Raw genomic sequence first — 20,670 nt, forward strand, 5'->3', positions numbered from 1 at the left:
CTAAAATGTATTATTTGTTTCCTGAAAATCTGTTATTTGTTTGTAAGACAAATTGAACCAATAAAAGGAATCGATTGATTTGCACAAGTTAGGAAAGTTAGATTAAAATGTATTATTTGTTTCCTAAAAATCTGTTATTTGTTTCCTAAGACAAATTGAACCAATAAAAGGAATCGATTGATTTGCATAATTTAAGGAAGTTAGGTTAAAATGTATTATTTGTTTTCTGAAAATCTGTTATCTTCCCGGCCCAGAACGACGGAGATGCCACATGATAGTATGGCACCAACCCATCGTCTATGCACTGACGAGTGATGACCGAGACGACTGAGGCTGAAACTTAATCTGAGTACTAATAATCAACAGTGATGGCAACTGTTGCGGGCTTGCGGCGAGGTACCCTCACCTGGACAATGATCTTTGGTCGGAGCGCAGAGGTAAGTGGTGTTGTTGGCGACATGCAGGTCGTCCACTCGAGAGGCGGCGCTGGATATTAATGGAGATCATGCAGGCAGACAATGAGGTGGGGTGGTTCATCTGTGCGGCCTACTTCCGATCTAATCTGCGATATTCCCCCATGTGGATGCGACCCCATCATGTAGCCATACAAAACGATATAGGAACCATGATTAGATAAATATACAATGATCAATTGGACTGTATTAGAAGTGGAGAGAGAATGAATATACAGGAAACATGCAGGTCGAGCAAGCCAGCCTTTCCTATGGTCGTCTTGTTCCTGCAGATGTTAAGCTAATACCGAATCCAATGTTTAAAACCAATCAATCCCTAGTCTCTTTCTCTGCCAGCGAAAGTTAATCTCTGGCGTCCTTCGTCCAAATTGAATTATATCAAACTGAGCAGGATGGACATAATTATGGGAAAGCCATATAAGAGAGATTAGTGGGAAGGAGAGGATTACATCCCGGATTTTCAGAAGAAATGTGTGTTAGTGTTAATAGGAAGGAGGGAATAGTATCCTGATTTTTTTACTGGGGAGATGTGCATTAAAGGAAAGATAGATTGTGTTCTGATTTCCTGCATGAAAAAAGAAAACCGGAAACTTGGAGAAGATCGAGGGGTGGGGCTGTCTAGGGGGTGGAGGTGGGACGAAAAAACTAGACAAAAATAAACTGTAGAGATTAGCCCATGATGATTAGGAGTAGAGATTAGCTCTTTCACCTTGTCAGACAGTCCCTTCAATCCAAGAATATACAACATCTAGAAGAAATAAAACCAATCACATAACTAGTAAACAATTTCAGCGACAAAAGGATAAACAAATTGGATTTTTAAAACAAAACCTGCACCTGCACAAGTATATGTTATATTAACAAAAGTGCAGATCCCGTCCCACTCTACTTCCGAATAGCAATCTTGGTGAGTGATCTCGACCGGGTTCGATCGGCATGGCGTGTCGTTCCTCCAGGAGTGGGTGCTGAGAGGAAGGATGGCAAACCTCCATTGTCAATCGGCCGGAGCTGCATCGTCATTTGGATCAGAGCATGGACGAAATCGAGATGGTAGAGGTTGAGGAATTTGTAGGACGTGAGGGTTTAGGGTGGGCATCACGAGAACTCACCCATATCTTGGGAGATGGCAGACCCGAGGTGCAGTCGTGTTCGTGCTTCAGGGGCTGCCACGTGCTGTCCTCGCCGCCATCGCCTGTCGATGCCACTTCAGCGCCACGAGCATGGGACTGAGGGACGAAGGGAAGAGAAGGGAAGGAAGCGAGCTAATGACGTACCTATGTTTGGTATGTAATACCCTCCATTAAGAGTAGATATTTTCTTAAAATCGGTTATTTTGTTTCCTAATTAATGTGATTGAGCAATTTAAGGTAAGGTTAATTAATTTAGATTTGATATTTAGAGATTGATCGTGATTGATTCTTTCACATAAAGACATTACTAAAAATAACTTGCACCAGCATGGAAAGTTATGATCCGTTAAGATTTTTTTCGTTGTGTGAGAGGGTGACGCGAAACTAAACCACTGGGGTGGGGGAAGGACGAAAAAAAACCAGCGAAATAAAATAGGTGGGAGGTGGGAGGAAGTACCAAAGAAGTACCAAAAAAGACCGGGTGAGGTGGGACGAAAATAAAACCCGGAACGCGACCTACCAACTGAGACATTAGGAGTAGAGATACATGGATTCTATCTTGGATTTCATGGCTTCTAGCCATTTGTTGGAATTTGGGCCCGCCATCCCTTCTTCATAGTTCGAAGGTTCACCGTTGTCTAACAACATGATTTCCAGGACAGGGTTGCCATACCACTCTGGTGTGGAACGTGTCCTTGTGGACCTACGAAGTTCAGTAGCAACTTGATCAGAAGTACCTTGATCATCATCATTAATTTCTTCTCCAGTCGGTGTAGGCACCACAGGAACATTTTCCTGAGCTGCACTACTTTCCGGTTCAAGAGGTAGTACTTCATCGAGTTCTACTTTCCTCCCACTTACTCCTTTCGAGAGAAACTCTTTTTCCAGAAAGGATCCGTTCTTGGCAACAAAGATCTTTCCCTCGGATCTTAAGTAGAAGGTATACCCAATGGTTTCCTTAGGGTATCCTATGAAGACGCATTTTTCCGACTTGGGTTCGAGCTTTTCAGGTTGAAGTTTCCTGACATAAGCATCGCATCCCCAAACTTTTAGAAACGACAGCTTAGGTTTCTTCCCAAACCATAATTCATACGGTGTCATCTCAACGGATTTAGACGGTGCCCTATTTAAAGTGAATGTAGCTGTCTCTAGAGCGTATCCCCAAAATGATAGCGGTAAACCGGTAAGAGACATCATAGATCGCACCATATCCAATAGAGTGCGATTATGACGTTCGGACACACCGTTACGCTGAGGTGTTCCAGGCGGCGTGAGTTGTGAAACGATTCCACATTTTCTTAAGTGTGTACCAAATTCGTGACTTAAATATTCTCCTCCACGATCCGATCGTAAGAATTTTATCTTTCGGTCATGTTGATTCTCTGCTTAATTCTGAAATTCCTTGAACTTTTCAAAGGTCTCAGACTTGTGTTTCATCAAGTAGACATACCCATATCTACTCAAGTCATTAGTGAGAGTGAGAACATAACGATATCCTCCGCGAGCCTCAATGCTCATTGGACCACACACATCAGTATGTATGATTTCCAATAAGTTGGTTGCTCGCTCCATTGTTCCGGAGAACGGGGTCTTGGTCATTTTGCCCATGAGGCATGGTACGCATGTGTCAAATGATTCATAATCGAGAGACTCTAAAAGTCCATCAGCATGGAGCTTCTTCATGCGCTTGACACCAATGTGACCAAGGCGGCAGTGCCACAAGTATGTGGGACTATCGTTATCAACTTTACATCTTTTGGTATTCACACTATGAATATGTGTAACATTACGTTCGAGATTCATTAAGAATAAACCATTGACCATCGGGGCATGACCATAAAACATATCCTTATATAAAAAGAACAACCATTATTCTCGGATTTAAATGAGTAGCCATCTCATATCAAACGAGATCCAGATACAATGTTCATGCTCAAACTTGGCACTAAATAACAATTATTGAGGTTTAAAACTAATCCCGTAGGTAAATGTAGAGGTAGCGTGCCGACAGCGATCACATCGACCTTGGAACCATTCCCGACGCGCATCGACACCTCGTCCTTCGCCAGTCTCCGCTTATTCCGCAGCTCCTGCTGTGAGTTATAAATGTGAGCAACGGCACCGGTATCAAATACCCAGGAGTTACTACGAGTACTGGTAAGGTACACATCAATTACATGTATATCAAATATACCTTTAGTGTTGCCGGCCTTCTTGTCCGCTAAGTATTTGGGGCAGTTCCGCTTCCAGTGAGCCTTCCCCTTGCAATAAAAGCACTCAGTCTCAGGCTTGGGTCCATTCTTTGACTTCTTCCTGGCAACTGGCTTACCGGGCGCGGCAACATCTTTGTCGTCCTTCTTGAAGTTCTTCTTACCCTTGCCCTTCTTGAACTTAGTGGACTTATTGACCATCAACACTTGATGTTCTTTCTTGATTTCAACCTCTGCTGACTTCAGCATTGAGAATACTTCAGGAATGGTCTTTACCATCCCCTGCATATTGTAGTTCAACACAAAGCTCTTGTAGCTCGGTGGGAGCGACTGAAGGATACTGTCAATGACCGCCTCTTCCGGGAGGTTGATCTCCAACTGGGACAGGCGGTTGTGCAACCCAGACATTTTGAGTATGTGCTCACTGACAGAACTGTTTTCCTCCATCTTAAAACTATATAACTTGTCGAAGACTTCATATCTCTTGACCCGGGCATGAGCTTGGAAAACCATTTTCAGCTCCTCGAACATCTCATATGCTCCGTGCTTCTCAAAACGCTTTTGGAGCCCCGGTTCTAAGCTGTAGAGCATGCCGCACTGAACGAGGGAGTAATCATCAGCACATGATTGCCAAGTGTTCATAACATCTTGGTTCTCTGGGATGGGTGCTTCACCTAGCGGTGCATCTAGGACATAATCTTTCTTGGCTGCTATGAGGATGATCCTCAGGTTCCGGACCCAGTCCGAATAGTTGCTGCCATCATCTTTCAGCTTGGTTTTCTCTAGGAACGCGTTGAAGTTCATGTTGACATGAGCGATGGCCATTTGATCTACAAGACATGTTTTACAAAAGTTTCAGACTAAGTTCATGATAATTAAGTTCATCTAATCAAATTATTTAATGAACTCCCACTCAGATTAGACATCCCTCTAGTCATCTAAGTGCTACACGATCCGAGTCGACTAGGCCATGTCCGATCATCACGTGAGACGGACTAGTCATCATCGGTGAACATCTCCATGTTGACCGTATCTTCCATACGACTCATGTTCGACCTTTCGGTCTCTGTGTTCCGAGGCCATGTCTGTACATGCTAGGCTCGTCAAGTTAACCCTAAGTGTTCTGCATGTGTAAATCTGTCTTACACCCGTTGTATGTGAATGTAAGGATCTATCACACCCGATCATCACGTGGTGCTTCGAAACGACGAACTTTAGCAATGGTGCACAGTTAGGGGGAACACTTTCTTGAAATTATTATAAGGGATCATCTTATTTACTACCACCGTTCTAAGTAAACAAGATGCATAAAACATAATAAACATCACATGCAATTATATAGTAGTGACATGATATGGCCAATATCATATAGCTCCTTCGATCTCCATCTTTGGGGCTCCATGATCATCTTCGTCACCGGCATGACACCATGATCTCCATCATCATGATCTCCATCATTGTGTCTTCATGAAGTTGTCACGCCAACGACTACTTCTACTTCTATGGCTAACGCGTTTAGCAATACAGTAAAGTAATTTACATGGCATTCTTCAATGACACGCAGGTCATACAAAAAAATAAAGACAACTCCTATGGCTCCTGCCGGTTGTCATACTCATCGACATGCAAGTCGTGATTCCTATTACAAGAACATGATCTCATACATCACAATATATCATTCATCATTCATCACAACTTCTGGCCATATCACATCACATGACAATTGCTGCAAAAACAAGTTAGACGTCCTCTAATTGTTGTTGCATCTTTTACGTGGCTGCAATTGGGTTCAAGCAAAAACGTTTTCTTACCTACGAATAACCACAACGTGATTTTTGTCAACTTCTATTTACCCTTCATAAGGACCCTTTTCAACTAATCCACTCCAACTAAAGTAGGAGAGACAGACACCCGCTAGCCACCTTATGCAACTAGTGCATGTCAGTCGGTGGAACCTGTCTCACGTAAGCGTACGTGTAAGGTCGGTCCGGACCGCTTCATCCCACAATACCACTGAAGCAAGAAAAGACTAGTAGCGGCAAGCAAGTTGACAAGATCTACGCCCACAATAATTTTGTGTTCTACTCGTGCAATAGAGAGCTACTCATAGACCTAGCTCTGATACCACTGTTGGAGAACGTTGCAGAAAATTAAAAATTTTCCTACGGTTTCACCAAGATCCATCTATGAGTTCATCTAAGCAACGAGTCATGGGAGAGAGATTGCATCTACATACCACATGTAGATCGCGTGCGGAAGCGTTCAAGGGAACGGTGATGATGGAGTCGTACTCGCCGTGATTCAAATCACCGATGACCAAGTGCTGAACGGACAACACCTCCGCGCTCAACACACGTACGGTACGGACGATGTCTCCTCCTTCTTGATCCAGCAAGGGGGAAGGAGAGGTTGAGGAAGAAGGCTCCAGCAGCAGCACGACGGCGTGATGATGGTGGAGAGGCAGTACTCCGACAGGGCTTCGCCAAGCGCACAACGAAGGAGGAGAGGTGTTGGGGAGGGGAGGGGCTGTGCCTTGGATCAGGTGTTCAGCCCTCCCCTCACCCCTCTATTTATAGGGGAAGGGGGAAGGGGGCCGGCCCCCTCTAGATGAGATCTAGAGGGGGGGGCGGCGGCCAGGGAGGGGGCTTGCCCCCCAAGCAAAGGGGTGCGCCCCCTTTAGGGTTCCCCCCCGAACCCTAGGCGCATGGGCCCAGGGGGGGGAGCCCAAACCTCCAGGGGCTGGTTCCCTGCCCCTTGCGGCCCATGTGGCCCTCCGAGAGAGGTGGCCCCTCCCGGTGGACTCCCGGAACCCTTCCGATGGCCCCGGTACAATACCGATATGCCCCCGAAACTTTCCGGTGTCCGCATGACAACTTCCCATATATAAATCTTTACCTCCGGACCCTTCCGGAACTCCTCGTGACGTCCGGGATCTCATCCAGGACTCCAAACAACATTCGGTAATCACATAAAAGTCTTCCTTATAACCCTAGCGTCACCGAACCTTAAGTGTGTAGACCCTACGGGTTCGGGAGAGATGCAGACATGACCGAGACGACTCTCCGGTCAATAACCAACAGCGGGATCTGGATACCCATATTGGCTCCCACATACTCCTCGATGATCTCATCGGATGAACCACGATGTCGAGGATTCAAACAACCCCGTATACTATTCCCTTTGTCAGACGGTATGTTACTTGCCCGAGACTCGATCGTCGGTATCGCAATACCTCGTTCAGTCTTGTTAACGGCAAGTCACTTTACTCGTACCGTAATGCATGATCTCGTGACCAGACACTTGGTCACTTTGAGCTCATTATGATGATGCACTACCGAGTGGGCCCAGTGATACCTCTTCGTAACACGGAGTGACAAATCCCAGTCTCGATCCGTGTCAACCCAACAGACACTTCCGGAAATACCTGTAGTGCACCTTTATAGTCACCCAGTTACGTTGTGACGTTTGGTACACTCAAAGCACTCCTACGGTATCCGGGAGTTACACGATCTCATGGTCTAAGGAAGAGACACTTGACATTGGAAAAGCTCTAGATCTTGTGCTATGCTTGGGATTGGGTCTTGTCCATCACATCATTCTCCTAATGATGTGATCCCGTTGTCAACGACATCCAATGTCCATAGTCAGGAAACCATGACTATCTGTTGACCAACGAGCTAGTCAACTAGAGGCTTACTAGGGACGTATTGTGGTCTATGTATTCACACGTGTATTACGATTTCCGGATAATACAATTATAGCATGAATAAAAGACAATTATCATGAACAAGGAAATATAATAATAATCCTTTTATTATTGCCTCTAGGGCATATTTCCAACACTGAAGACATTGACACTGCATGCCATGTCATCAACCGTGTTTATCTTCACAAGCTTCTGAAGAAAACCTCCTATGAGCTCCTAACTGGTAAGAAGCCAAATGTAAGTTACCTCAGAGTATTTGGTGCTAAGTGCTGGATCAAGGATCCACATCACACTTCAAAATTTGCACCGAAAGCACATGAAGGTTTTTTGCTTGGTTATGGAAAGGATTCGCACTCCTACAGAGTCTCCAACCTCTTTCACTATATAGTGGTTGAAACTGTGGATGTGCGGTTCAATGAGACTAACGGCTCGCAAAGAGAGCACCTACCAAATGTGCTAGATGAATTGTCCCCTAGCGAGTCAATCAAGCAAATGGGAATTGGAGAGATCGTATGTTCTGAGAATCAGACTGAAGAAGAACTAATTGTTTCTGCATCTACTCAACCTGAAGACAATGCTCAGCCTGAAGATAATCCCCAACTGACAACATTGATCGGAACGAGCAAAGTCTTTGTCCTGCTCATCCTCGTGTTGCAAATGAAGTACAGATTGAGAAGATGATTGACAGCCTCAATGCACTTGGTCCACTCACTCGTTCAAGAGCTACACAAAGAGCAACACAACTAACTAATTTCTGTGGGCATTTTGCATTCATCTCAATCTCAGAACCCAAGAAAGTCGCTGAAGCCTTCATGGAACCTGAATGGATTCAAGCTATGCAAGAAGAGCTTCAACAGTTCGAGCTGAACAATGTGTCGGAACTGGTCAAGCGTCCTGATCCCCGGAAGCACAATATCATTGGCACAAAATGGAGATATCGCAACAAGCAAGATGAGAATGGTCAAGCGGTCAGAAACAAAGCTCATCTAGTTGCACAAGGTTACACTCAAGTAGAAGGAATTGACTTCGATGAAATATTTGCTCCTGTGGCAAGTCTTGAAGCCATTCGCATACTGCTTGCCTATGCAAATCATCACAACATCCTTCTGTATCAAATGGATGTGAAGAGTGCTTTTCTCAATGGAAAGATAGAAGAAGAAGTATATGTTGCACAACCTCCTGGCTTTGAAGATCCAAAATATCCTGATATGGTATACAAGCTCAACAAGGCACTGTATGGCCTCAAACAAGCCCCTCGTGCTTGGTATGACACGCTCAAAGACTTCCTGAAGAGCAAAGGCTTCAAACCTGGTTCACTAGATCCCACTCTCTTCACGAAGACATATGATGGTGAACTGTTTGTGTGCCAAATCTATGTGGATGACATTATCTTCGGCTGCACCGACAAGAAATACAGTGATGAGTTTGGTCACATGATGCAAGAGCAATATCAGATGTCCATGATGGGTGAACTGAAGTTCTTTTTGGGTCTCTGTCGTGGAATTAACACGTCAGATGTCCTTAGTGTGAGGACTTAGTTGCAAGGCCAATGCATCTATGTGGTAGCTTGAGAGGGGTTGATCGGGACGAGAGATGCAACACGCAAGACAAGGATTTAGACAGCTTCGGGCCCCGGGAAACATCATTCGGTAATAACCCTACATGCTGTTTGTGGCTAGGTCTCATTATGATCATGAGAAAAGTCGCCGTAAGCCGGCTCCCCCTTTGTCTCCAGCCCTAGATATTGTTTCTTGCTTCTTTTGGGGAGCCTTTCCCCTCCTTATATAAGTTAGAGGGGCGGGTTACATGTGGAGTCCTAGTAGGACTAGCCTATCTTGCACTACAAGCCGGATACAAGTCCGGGTCTTGATTCCTTGTAAGGGAGATACTCCTTACGCCTTTCCTCTTAAGCCGGCCTATCATAACGTAAGCCGGCCTTCTGGGCCTTGAGCCTCCTGGGCCCCCGGGTCTTGTCGCTCCTCTGATCCGCTTGCCAGGTCACCCATAAGTCACCAGGATTGGGCGGGTCACTTAGTGTGTCGTCCAGTCAGGGCGGGTCTTTAGTGAGTCGCCAAGTCCGGCCGGGTTATACCTTGCGGCCGGGTTACACCGCGGGGTATATCCCCGACATTAGCCCCCAAGTTTAGCTTGGATTTATCCATGGTAAACTTATGCTGCAAAATAAACACAAGAACACATTTGACAGGTTGTGCTCCGGGTTAAGAATTCTTGTAAACCGGCACCTGAACATCCTTAAGTCCTTGTCATTTCCTTCTTCTAGAAAATCCGGGTCAATAGACCAGCTTCACAATCAATTTGATGATGTTGGTTTCTCACAGAAAAATATTGTGAAGAATAATCCACTTGAGTCGGCTTCCAAGGCGCCGGGTTAAATAATTTTGGTCTTCAAATACTCATCTGATATTCAGCCGGCTTGAAGATATAAAACTTGCCGGTTTATCATTACCAAAAACTCTGGGTTAGAAAAGACTGATGATGTCGAGTCATAATTGTTGTTGACACCTGGTAATGTAATTGATCTTCCTGATTTGCTCAAAACTGATAATTTGAAGATGTTCCTCCTTATATATGCATAATACCTATAGCCCCCAAGTCTTAAGAGGAGAACATGGTGATAGCTTAAGACTTGCTCCAATATAAGTGTTGCAACCAAAGAAGAAATCCGGTTTGTTCATCTCAATCATTAGTCATAAACTGAATATTCCACATAGGTAGCCCCCAAGTTCCGGGTTGTCATGCTTGCAGCAACCTGGGACTTGTAATTGCCTTATGCTCATAAAAACTTCCACCAGTGTAGCCTCCAAAGGCCGGGTCATTATGCAATAATGAGCAGGGACTTTATAAATATGATCATGTAGATTTGAACAGCAACGTGTAGCCCCCAACGGCCGGCTCAGTAAGATAATATTGAGATGGTACTTTATATATACTTCTTTGAAAAGAACATCATATAATGTAACCCCCATCATGGGGCGTGAACCCACGTCCACAAGGTTGAGAGCTTTGTGCTTTACCAACTGAGCAGTGGATCTCTTCAATAATAGATGAAAATTTGTGTATCTTGAATTGTTGACAGGAGCAATTGGTAGCCCCCAAGGGCCGGCTCATTACAATGTGATGAGTCGGGTCTTCAATAAGGCGAGAAAAAAGATGACTTTGCATTAGTCCCCAAGTTTCATGGTGCATGCTTGCAGCGACATGAGACTTGCATATTTGATATAATCTCAATTTGAATAATGTAGCCCCCAAGTGTCGGGTCGTAAGCCTGCAGCGACTCGGGACTATTCCTTCCATTGTAGAATAAATCATATCCCTTTATAAAATAATAGCCATTGCACTAAAGCGACTTTGAAAACCTCAATAATACTGGTTATTGATAATCACAATAGAAATCTAGCCATGTTGGCTATTCAAGATTTGAATAATATAACCTGGTATGAAAACCTCAATCATTCAATATCATCATGAAAATCCAGCCAGTTTTGGCTATTAAAAATTTGAATACCTCATCGGTTGATAAGTAAACCCGGAATTTAAATACCCGGCGGCTCTTGGCCAACGACGATTTAATTCGCCTTCATTGTAAGCCAGAATTTTTATAACCTGGCAGCTTACAGCCTTTGAGAAAAATCCAGAACGGATAATTATTTTGAAGCATCAAGCTTGGTAATGAGCTTGAACTTAATCATGTATATGTACTATTCCTGCAAATCCTGCAAAGAGTTTAAACAACATATGCCCTGGTGACTTAACGTCAAAAGCCAGGGCGGGTAACCACCCAAATGTAGTCTTATCCTGCACACAAGTAGATCACAAGATCCCTATGATCCTTTGAATGATACTGCCGACTTATGTGACCCGGACTGTGAAGTTGATAACTCAACTCTATAAGAGACAGCACATATGATATTTGTGACAACTCAAATACTTGCGATTGTATAAAAATAGATAAAAATTTTGAGGCTTCTGATTCGAATACGATCGGTAAACCGTTCCAAAGGGGTTAAGCTAAGATTTGAATACGATCATATAGCCCCCAATGGCATTGGCATTGCCGGTCAAAGTGGGTATCGACAGCTATGTTTTCTTTGATTCGAATACGACCTATGTTTGAACAGGAAACCCCCAAATGACCACTGTGATATTGAATTTGTACTGACGGTTTACATGACCTGTGTAATAAGGGTGATAACCCAATCCTTAGAAGGCAATGCTTCCATATAAATGATGGTTGTCATAAGCTGTTGACTTATAGTCAAAAGTCAAGCTGGGTTAATCATAAAACACTTATATACATTTGAGATATAATCCCCAAAAGGTCTCAAGTTAAGTAATTGTGGCTACAATAAACTTTACCAGAGATAGAATAAAACTTTTTGAGGATTCTGATTCGGTACGATCAGTAAACCGTTCCAAAGGGGTTAAGCTAAGATTCGAATATGATCATATAGCCCCCAGTGGCTTGGCGATGCCGATCAAGTGGGTATCGACAGCTATGTTCTCTTTGGTTCGAATACGACCTATGTTTGAATAGGAAGCCCCCAAGTGACCATAAGAGTTGTTTAACGATGTTGATTCGAATATGATCCATGTCGATTCCCAAAGGGGTTGAGCTATGATTCGGATACGATCAAGAAGCCCCCAAGTAGGTTCAGCAGTTTGCTAATCAAAAGGGTATCGACAGCTATGTTCTCTTTGGTTCGAATACGGCCTATGTTTGAACAGGAAGCCCCCAATTGATCGTATAAATTTTGGCATTGCGCCGATCAAGAGGGTACTGATGGCTATGCCCAATGAGCAGGAAGCCCCCAAGTGAGAATAATTAGATAAGCCGTAAGGCAGGATACCCATGTTTGAACCGCGCATCATGGCAGCAAGTTCTTTTTAGCACCCTTTAATCTTTCTGAGAACTCAAACTTGTGAGAGATTAATTCTTTTTGAACCTGAAGTTAAACCGGATTTGAAAGCTTCAAAAATTTGTGAGGGACAAATTTACCTTAAGCCGGATTTTGAACCGGATTTGAGAGCTTCAAAAATTTGTGAGGGACAAATTTACCCTGGGCCGGCTTCTAAACCGGATTTAAGAGCTTCAGTGCTTTGTGGGAGAAAGATGTCTCTTGAACCGGATTTTAAACCAGAGCCCTTATTTTGAGCTGGAAATCTTCTGACGACTTTTAAATTTTCATTGATCTAACAGTAATCTCCGGGGCCCGAGTTATTTTTCCCTTCAATGATTTCGAGTTCTTGAATTCATTGAAACCGGCTAATTTTGCCAAGTCATATCATTGTAGCCCCCGAGTCTCAAGATAACTTGAGGAGTTGGCTTGAGATTCTCCATAATTAACTGTGATATAGACCGGTTTGAATCCTGCATGGGACAATCTTGCAAACCAAAGTAATTGCTCTTTTGAAGAAAATAATATGTAATATAAAATATATTGGATGGATTTCACCTGATATGTTAGGCTAGTGATTATCCACAGAAGGTTGAGGTGATTGCGGCGGGTTATAAATGATCCCGTATGAACCGTGTCAGCAATTCGGCCAATGGTTCCTTCTGGTTGTTTGAAATTAACCAAACCGAAGTGCCGGCGACTTGTGCACCTATCCATTGAGCCATCCAGTTCAGACGGCGGTTGATAATATATGATAATTTGCATCCAATTTGTTGGAAAAGAAACCGGGCTTCCCAAGTAGTGACTTGCTCATACTCAATAAATAGCTCATCCAGAAAAATGCGGCCTGGTGTGTTGATGTAGACCAGGCCACAAGAGACGGACCATAAATACGACCGCAACATCTAAGGTGGCTCAGACAGATGAATCAACCGTGGTGCTGTAAACCGGTGCGGGCAAGTAAGTTGTCCTCCTTGTTGTAAGCTAGCGTGGTCATAAAAGACGGCCACTGTGTTGTAAACCGGTGCGGTCGCGAGAGACGGCCACGGTGTTGTAAGCCGGCACGATCGTGAGAGACGGCCATGGCATTGTAAGCCGGTGTGGGAGTCCGTTGAGTAACGACGACCACCTGCGCCAAAAGATGTTGGCGTGTCTCCACCTCTGGGGTATAATATCACTTTTTGTCATAAATAATTGCCCTGCATAAACAATATTGCAGACCAAGGCAAAGATAAACTTGTTCTTTGACAAAAACAACATGTGATAATAAAACAAACTTGGATGGATATCACCTGATTTGTTAAGGCCGAAAATAATCCGCCATGAAATTGATGATCCCTAGGTGAAAACGAAATCCCTCACGGGTGAATCGGCCACGGGAACAAACCGATAAACCGGCCATGGCGTTTATAAGCCGGCACGGACGAGCAAGCTGTCATCCACGTTGTAAGCCAGTGAGGACGTGTGAACCGGCCGCGAGGGCGGACGGGCGAGTCATCTATGGCGTTGTAAGGTGGTGCTGACGGGCGAGCCGGTCGGCGCGTTGATGTAAACCGGACCGCAGGGGCGATGGCTGTATATAACAACACTATAGGCAGAGTAGTTGTTTTCAAAAAATTAATAAATATTGATAAAAGTAAACTGGATGGATATCACCTGGTTATTTTTCCCGGACGTTGGCGCTGGATAATGCATAGTGCTGCTTTTGTTTTTTGACAAAAGAATTAATTGGTTCTGTGTCTTCTAGTGCCCGAGCTCTCCACATAACCCGGCCGTGTCACATCCCCAGTTCAGGCCTTGCTTGTCTTTGCTTTAGCTTCCATGCATCATGTTTAAATTCTTTTGAAAACTTGAAATGGGGATGCTTAAACGCTAACACCAAATGAATTCAACTAGGGTCAAAATAAAATATTTTTCTTTGAACTCAAAATGCCCTCTAAAAATGTTCAACATTTCTGGTTTGAGGTGGAAGCATCTACCAAAAATGGTTTATATTTTTGCAGGACATATTGGGCTCTGAATTAAATCATACTCTATTTGTATTTGGGCATTTAAATGCTATAAAATATTTCAAATGCCCAAATAATTCTGAAAATAAGTGTGGGCTATTGGAAATAATCTAAACAGAGCCCCTCATTATTTTCCAGGATTTTTAGAGATGCCTAAGTATTTTTAATAAAGCCACACAGTTACAGAAAAATAGAAAACAAAAAATAAAAGAGAAGGAGGGAACTTACCTGGCCGCAGCCCACCTGGCAGCCCACCTGGCAGGCCCAGCACTACGCTGGCCCATGCCAGTCAGCTGCTTCGTCCTCGCTAGGCAGGCACAGAGGTGATGCCGACGAGCGTGGGCTTGCCACGCCACCTTCCTCCTTGCCTGCCTCACCGAGGTGCCTCGAAGCCCTCCTCGGCGCCGCTCTGGACCACCTGACCCCCTCACTCTCCCGTGCCCACTCCTCTCCTCTCCCTCGCTCTCTCACGCGACGCCTGAACGCCATCATCGTCGCTGTTCGCCACCACCGTAGCCACCGCCTCCCCCTCGCTTCTCTGACCGGTCCAGAGGCTCCTCCTCAACCCCCTCTTTCTTCCACCCCAAGCCACGCCACCACGGGAGCCCCACATCGCCTCCACGAGTCGTCTTCCCCGAGCACGGCCGCCGGACTCCATCGACGGATTCGTCGCCTTCCGGTCGTCCCCGAGCCAGCTGAGCATGTCGTCGGCCTCACCGTGAGCTCCCGGTCCTTTCCCCCTTAAGCACGTCGTCGTTTTCGTTCCGTAGCCGCCGATTCCACCGGAGCCGCGAGCTCGGCCCCGCCGGACATGTCACCACCATGGCCAGGGCCACCGCAGCTCATACCCGTGCACGTCATCGCACTCAGCTACCTCCCAGAAGGCCAACGCCGCCGCCCACAGCTGCTGCCGTGCCCCGCAGCACCCCGCGTGCACATGGACGAACTCCGACCGCCGACTTTGAGCTCGCTGCCGTTGATATAGGCTGCCCCGGCTTAACTGACTGCACCATTCGACGCGCGGGATCTCCAGCGTCACGTAGATGCCCTCTGCCGGCCATTTGGTCACCGGAGGAGGAATTCCGAATGCCTCCGCCGTCTCTGGCCTCGCCGGCGACTCGACACCGGTGGGTTTGACCCGCTGACCGTTGACTGGGTGGGCCCAGTTTGACCCCTTGGGTCACTGACGTGTGGGCCACCCTTGTTAGTTATTACTTAGGTTAGTTTAGCGCTAATTAACCTAGATTAGTGCTTAACCTAACACTAACTAACTCTGTTTAGTTAGTTAACTAACCACTGACACGTGGGTCCCACAGGTCAGGTTTGACCTGGCCGACCCAGTTGACCGCTGACATCATAGTGATGTAACGCTGATGCAATAAGTATTTTCTGGATTTATTTTTATACAAGAAATTCCAGAAAATAACCAAAACTTCTAAAAATCATAGAAAATCAACCGTAGCTCCAAATCAAACAATTTATATATGAAAAATGATCAGAAAAATGCAATCTATCCATCTGTACCATTTTCATGCATGTTAGAACATTTTAACCGCGCGGTTTAGGTGAAACAAGGTAATGCACTAACATAACCTCTTAAAATGGGTTTGCATTTGAATCTTTGGTTCAAATGGACTCATCTCAATCTGTTCTAGCTTGCATTAGCCCAAAACACATTCATATTGCCATGTCATAGCATGCATCATTTTGTGCATTGCATTGATCGTGTTTCTTCTCTGTTTCTCGGTGTGGTTCCCCCTCGGTAGACGTTGTACCGACGTTGTAATCGTTGACACTGATGAAGACTCAATGCTATCTTCAGAAGTGCCAGGCAAGCAAAAACCCCTTGTTCATTCCGATACAATCCTACTCACTCGCTCCTGCTCTCTTTTGTTGCATTAGGACATCAATGATTCATCTGTTACTTGCCGTGGTAGCTGAACCCTTTATCCTCTGCATGACCTGTCATTGCCACAGTAAATAGATGAAACCCACTAGCATGAGTAGGAGTTGTTTGAGCCATGTTGTGCCTACTCATGCATGCTTGTTTGTCATGCCTGCTACTGCTTAGAGTTGAGTCAGGTCTAATTCATCGGGGATGAATCAGAGGTGTGTGAACATGTCCTACTGTGTGTGAGCTAAGTGCGTGAACACGATTTGGTAAAGGTAGTGGTGAGAGGCCATGTAGGAGTACATGGTGGGTTGTCTCATTGAAGCCGTCCTTAGGAACTGAGTTCTATGTTTGTGATCCATGATTCAGCTACTACCATGCATTGGGCCCTGAAATATGACCCCGCTCGACTTCTTAATCACCCTTGTCCTCTGTCCAGGAGTTGCAAGTAGTTTCTGGTGTTTGTAGTATGCTGGAGGCCGTAGGCAGCACTGACCCGAGGGGTGGGCTGTGATGCGGTAGGCATGTGGTGTACCGGGCGCCCGTTTGGTGTCTCGGGAACCCTGCACACATCGTTTGGGGCTGTGAGCGAAACTCCGGCCGGATCTCCTCGTGGATGGAACCTGAATAGGCGATAAACCTGGACTAGAGACTTGAGTGTTTAGGTAGGTCGTGGTCTACACCCACGTCGGCTTTTGCTTGAAGTCTGCCGAGCACATGTCGTGTGCAGACGCTAAGTGGTGGAAACATGTATGAAGAAGTACACCCCTTTAGGGTTAACATCATCTATTCGAATAGCCGTGTCCGCGGTAAAGGACTTCTGGGTTGCCTATACAGTTCATAGACAAGTGAAAGTGGATACTCTAAAATGCGCCAGATAAGTGTGAGTGCTATGGATGGCGTTCTCGTAGGGAGATGGGAGCGGATCCATAGTGGTGTATTGGTTGGTGAATATGTGGACTCGTGTGCGCCACCTCAAAAGAGTTACTTGCAGTCGTAGTTCAGGATAGCCACCGAGTCAAAGCTGGCTTGCTGCAGTTAAACCCCACCATCCCCTTTGTTGATAATGATGCATATGTAGTTAGTTCTGATGTAAGTCTTGCTGGGTACATTTGTACTCACGTTTGCCTATTTTATGTTTTTGCAGAGAGACTTCAGTCTCACTAGTAGTTCCACGTGGACTTCGACGTTTAGCTTGTTACCTCAGCTACGATCTTGTGCCCTCGGCAGGATCTGGTAGATAGTCAGGCTTCTCAGCCTTTTTCATTTGTAGATGTCTGTACTCAGACATGTTAAGCTTCCGCATGTGCTTTGACTTGTATGCTCTGAATGTTGGGTCTGAGAGACCCATGTTTGTAATATCTCGCTCCTCGGAGCCTATTGAATAAATACTTGAGTTGTAGAGTCATGTTGTGATGCCATGTTGTATTTGACATATCGAGCATATTGTGTGTATGTTATTGAAATGCTTGGTATGTGTGGGATCTGACTATCTAGTTGTTTATCCTTAGTAGCCTTTCTTACCGGGAAATGTCTCCTAGTGCTTCCACTGAGCCATGGTAGCTTGCTACTGCTCCGGAACACTTAGGCTGGCCGGCAGTGTCCATCTTCGTTCCTATGGCTGTCCCTACGGGGAAATGTCACGCGATGAATACCGGAGTCCTGTTAGCCCGCTACAGCCCGGTTTACTGGAGTCCTGCTAGCCCAGTGCAACAGCCTGGATTCACTCGCTGATGACCGACATGTTCGATGCTGGGTCATGTATGCCTGTCCCTGTAAGTTAGTGCCAATTTGGGTTCACGACTAGCCATGTCAGCCCGGGCTCCTTGTCATATGGATGCTAGCGACACTATCATATACGTGTGCCAAAAGGCGCAAACGGTCCCGGGCAAGGTAAAGCGACACCCATGGGAATACCGTGCGTGAGGCTGCAAAGTGATATGAGGTGTTACATGCTAGATCGATGTGCCATCGAGTCTGGGTCCTGACAGCTTTGGTATCAGAGCCTGACTGCCTGTAGGATTACCAAGCCAAACTGGTCGAAGTTGAGTCTAGATTATTTTTAGTTATATAAGGGAATTGATTGTGGGATGGAACGTAAGGCTCTTTTTACTCCTTATATCTCATGCCCTTCTGATCTGAGTCATCTTATCTTTCCAGCAGGGTTAAGAAACTAGGCTTTCTCTTCTTCTATCAGGATCACGTGTTACTAGTCCGTAGACTTATAGGATTGATGGATTTAAGCCTCGGTTCAGTCTCTATTTCTTATGTATGTTAACTGTTGATCTCGAAACCTTGATATTGTGCTTCTGAGTGGCTATGCCACCATTTTTGTAGCATGTCTCCAATTTTTCGAGCATTTATAGCCGTTATGCTGTCCGAGTCATCCCAGGTTTCTAAATAATATGATGCAATTGCAAAATCCTTTCCCTCTGTTTTCCATGTCCTTTCTTGCCAGGTTAACCACACTAAATGGTGAGTTGAGGTACTCTGTTGCCTCGATGTATATGTTGGAGCTATTATTATGACCCTAGATGTCTAGAGTATCACCTAGTAATCTAGCCATGTTCTGTGTTCCAGTGTGATGATTCTGGCCATCATTCTCGAAAGCATCTCGTGATGCCACTTAGTTGGTAGGTATTCTATTCCTGGGCTCTTGAACCCAAAATTCACCCCACTTACCTCATGTTGATAGTGTTTGCTAGTTCCTTTAGGAAATTAGTAACCTTTGCATTAGTCCTTGAGGTCCATGGTATTTCCTTCTTCCAAATACTATGAACCACTTACGGTAGTTGTTTGTTGGATCAAAAGATCACAATAGGAGTGCTCTCGATGGGTTCTTCATTCTATATTGCGACTCTGCGAGTTCTACTTTTCTGCATGGGTTATCCGGAAGAAACTTGTTGAACTTGGTTCAATATACTAATCTATGCATCCACAACTCAGAAAACTGTATGTTCCTTTGAGTTGTCCCGCTTTAGTTGTCTTCCGACCCTCGTCTATCAATTGATAGTCAAGAGTAGTTGTGCACTCGAGCTCATCGATGCCTATTACTCTTGTGGTCCGTAAAGCCATTCTAGTTCAGAATGACTAGGAGAAACAAACTCCAGTACCTCATCCATTTCTAGGATTGGGTCAAAGCAGTTGTCTTTCGCAGATCAGATGCAACCCAGTTTTTGTTCTGTTCTACCTTGGAATATTACCATCTTTATATCAAGAATGTCATGGGAATTGCACACCATCCTATGAACTCTTGACGTAGTGATACTTCTCGCCATCGTTATTCATTTCTCGATCCCCGTGTTGTTGCAACCGGAATACCGACAAGTGAATCGTGATGTGTGAAATCAATGCTCCTAGTAACTCCGTTGCTTTGTAGCTAAAGGACAATAATTTCATCCTTAGCGTGTTGGTTATTGAATCGTCACCCTAAGGTTGATTGTGCTACCTAGTCCCTATTTCCGATGCACTCTTTCGGTCGTTGAGTTAGGATTTTGCCAATCCCTCGCTCATTTGATCATATTGTCTTGCCCTGAAAAACAAGATTGCTCTCGAGCTTAGTAACATACCGGTGGTTCATGATTTTCTGATTATCTTCTCGGAAGTATCACCAGGTAGTCACCTGACCGCTATGTTGAGTTCGTGATCAAGTTGGTTTATTCCTGTAAACCACCCTTTCTCCAAGAATCTGTGTTGGATACCCCTGAGCTAGTTGGTTAAGCTATACATCAACTTGGAGAGCTGGAAGATAAAAGCTTGTCCGACTTGGTTCATGTTAAGGGATATCTTGTATGTATGTTGAAGAAAGATGATATCTTCATCGATTGGTCCCTGTGATCAGTTGTTGGACCTATTACCTTATCAAAACTTTGATTTGAGTATGGGTTTCGTCAAATCAAATCAGAACCAATGATGTTCGTAGTGTTGTCTTACTCGTGGTTGATTCCTCGAGCATACACCACTATATCTCTTGGGTCTAACCAATGCTATCACCGCGTTCACATTATGGTGGAAGTCCAGTGATATGGAAATTCCGATGAGTTGTTGTTGAGCCCATCAGCAGCATTTTGTCTCCTCCATGATTCATGTTGAACATCAACCTAGTGTTGGAAACTTTGTAAGCAATGCCTTCGTGTTCCGTTCATGAAGCCTATGCTTGGATGGAAGAAGTGACTTCCTCGAATTCATGTGCATTTGGTGCAAGTTGCCGCCATGAATTTGAGAAAGGTCTGTTTTGCTTCCTTCGGAATCATCCCAAGTCAGTCATGCATTCGTGCGAAGTATTCTATGGTTTGGTAGATTAATTACCTCCATTCTATATGTGTCCCTAGCACA

The sequence above is a fragment of the Triticum aestivum genome, chromosome 6B, assembly GCF_018294505.1.
Source record: "Triticum aestivum cultivar Chinese Spring chromosome 6B, IWGSC CS RefSeq v2.1, whole genome shotgun sequence".
NCBI classification, from domain to species: domain Eukaryota; kingdom Viridiplantae; phylum Streptophyta; class Magnoliopsida; order Poales; family Poaceae; genus Triticum; species Triticum aestivum.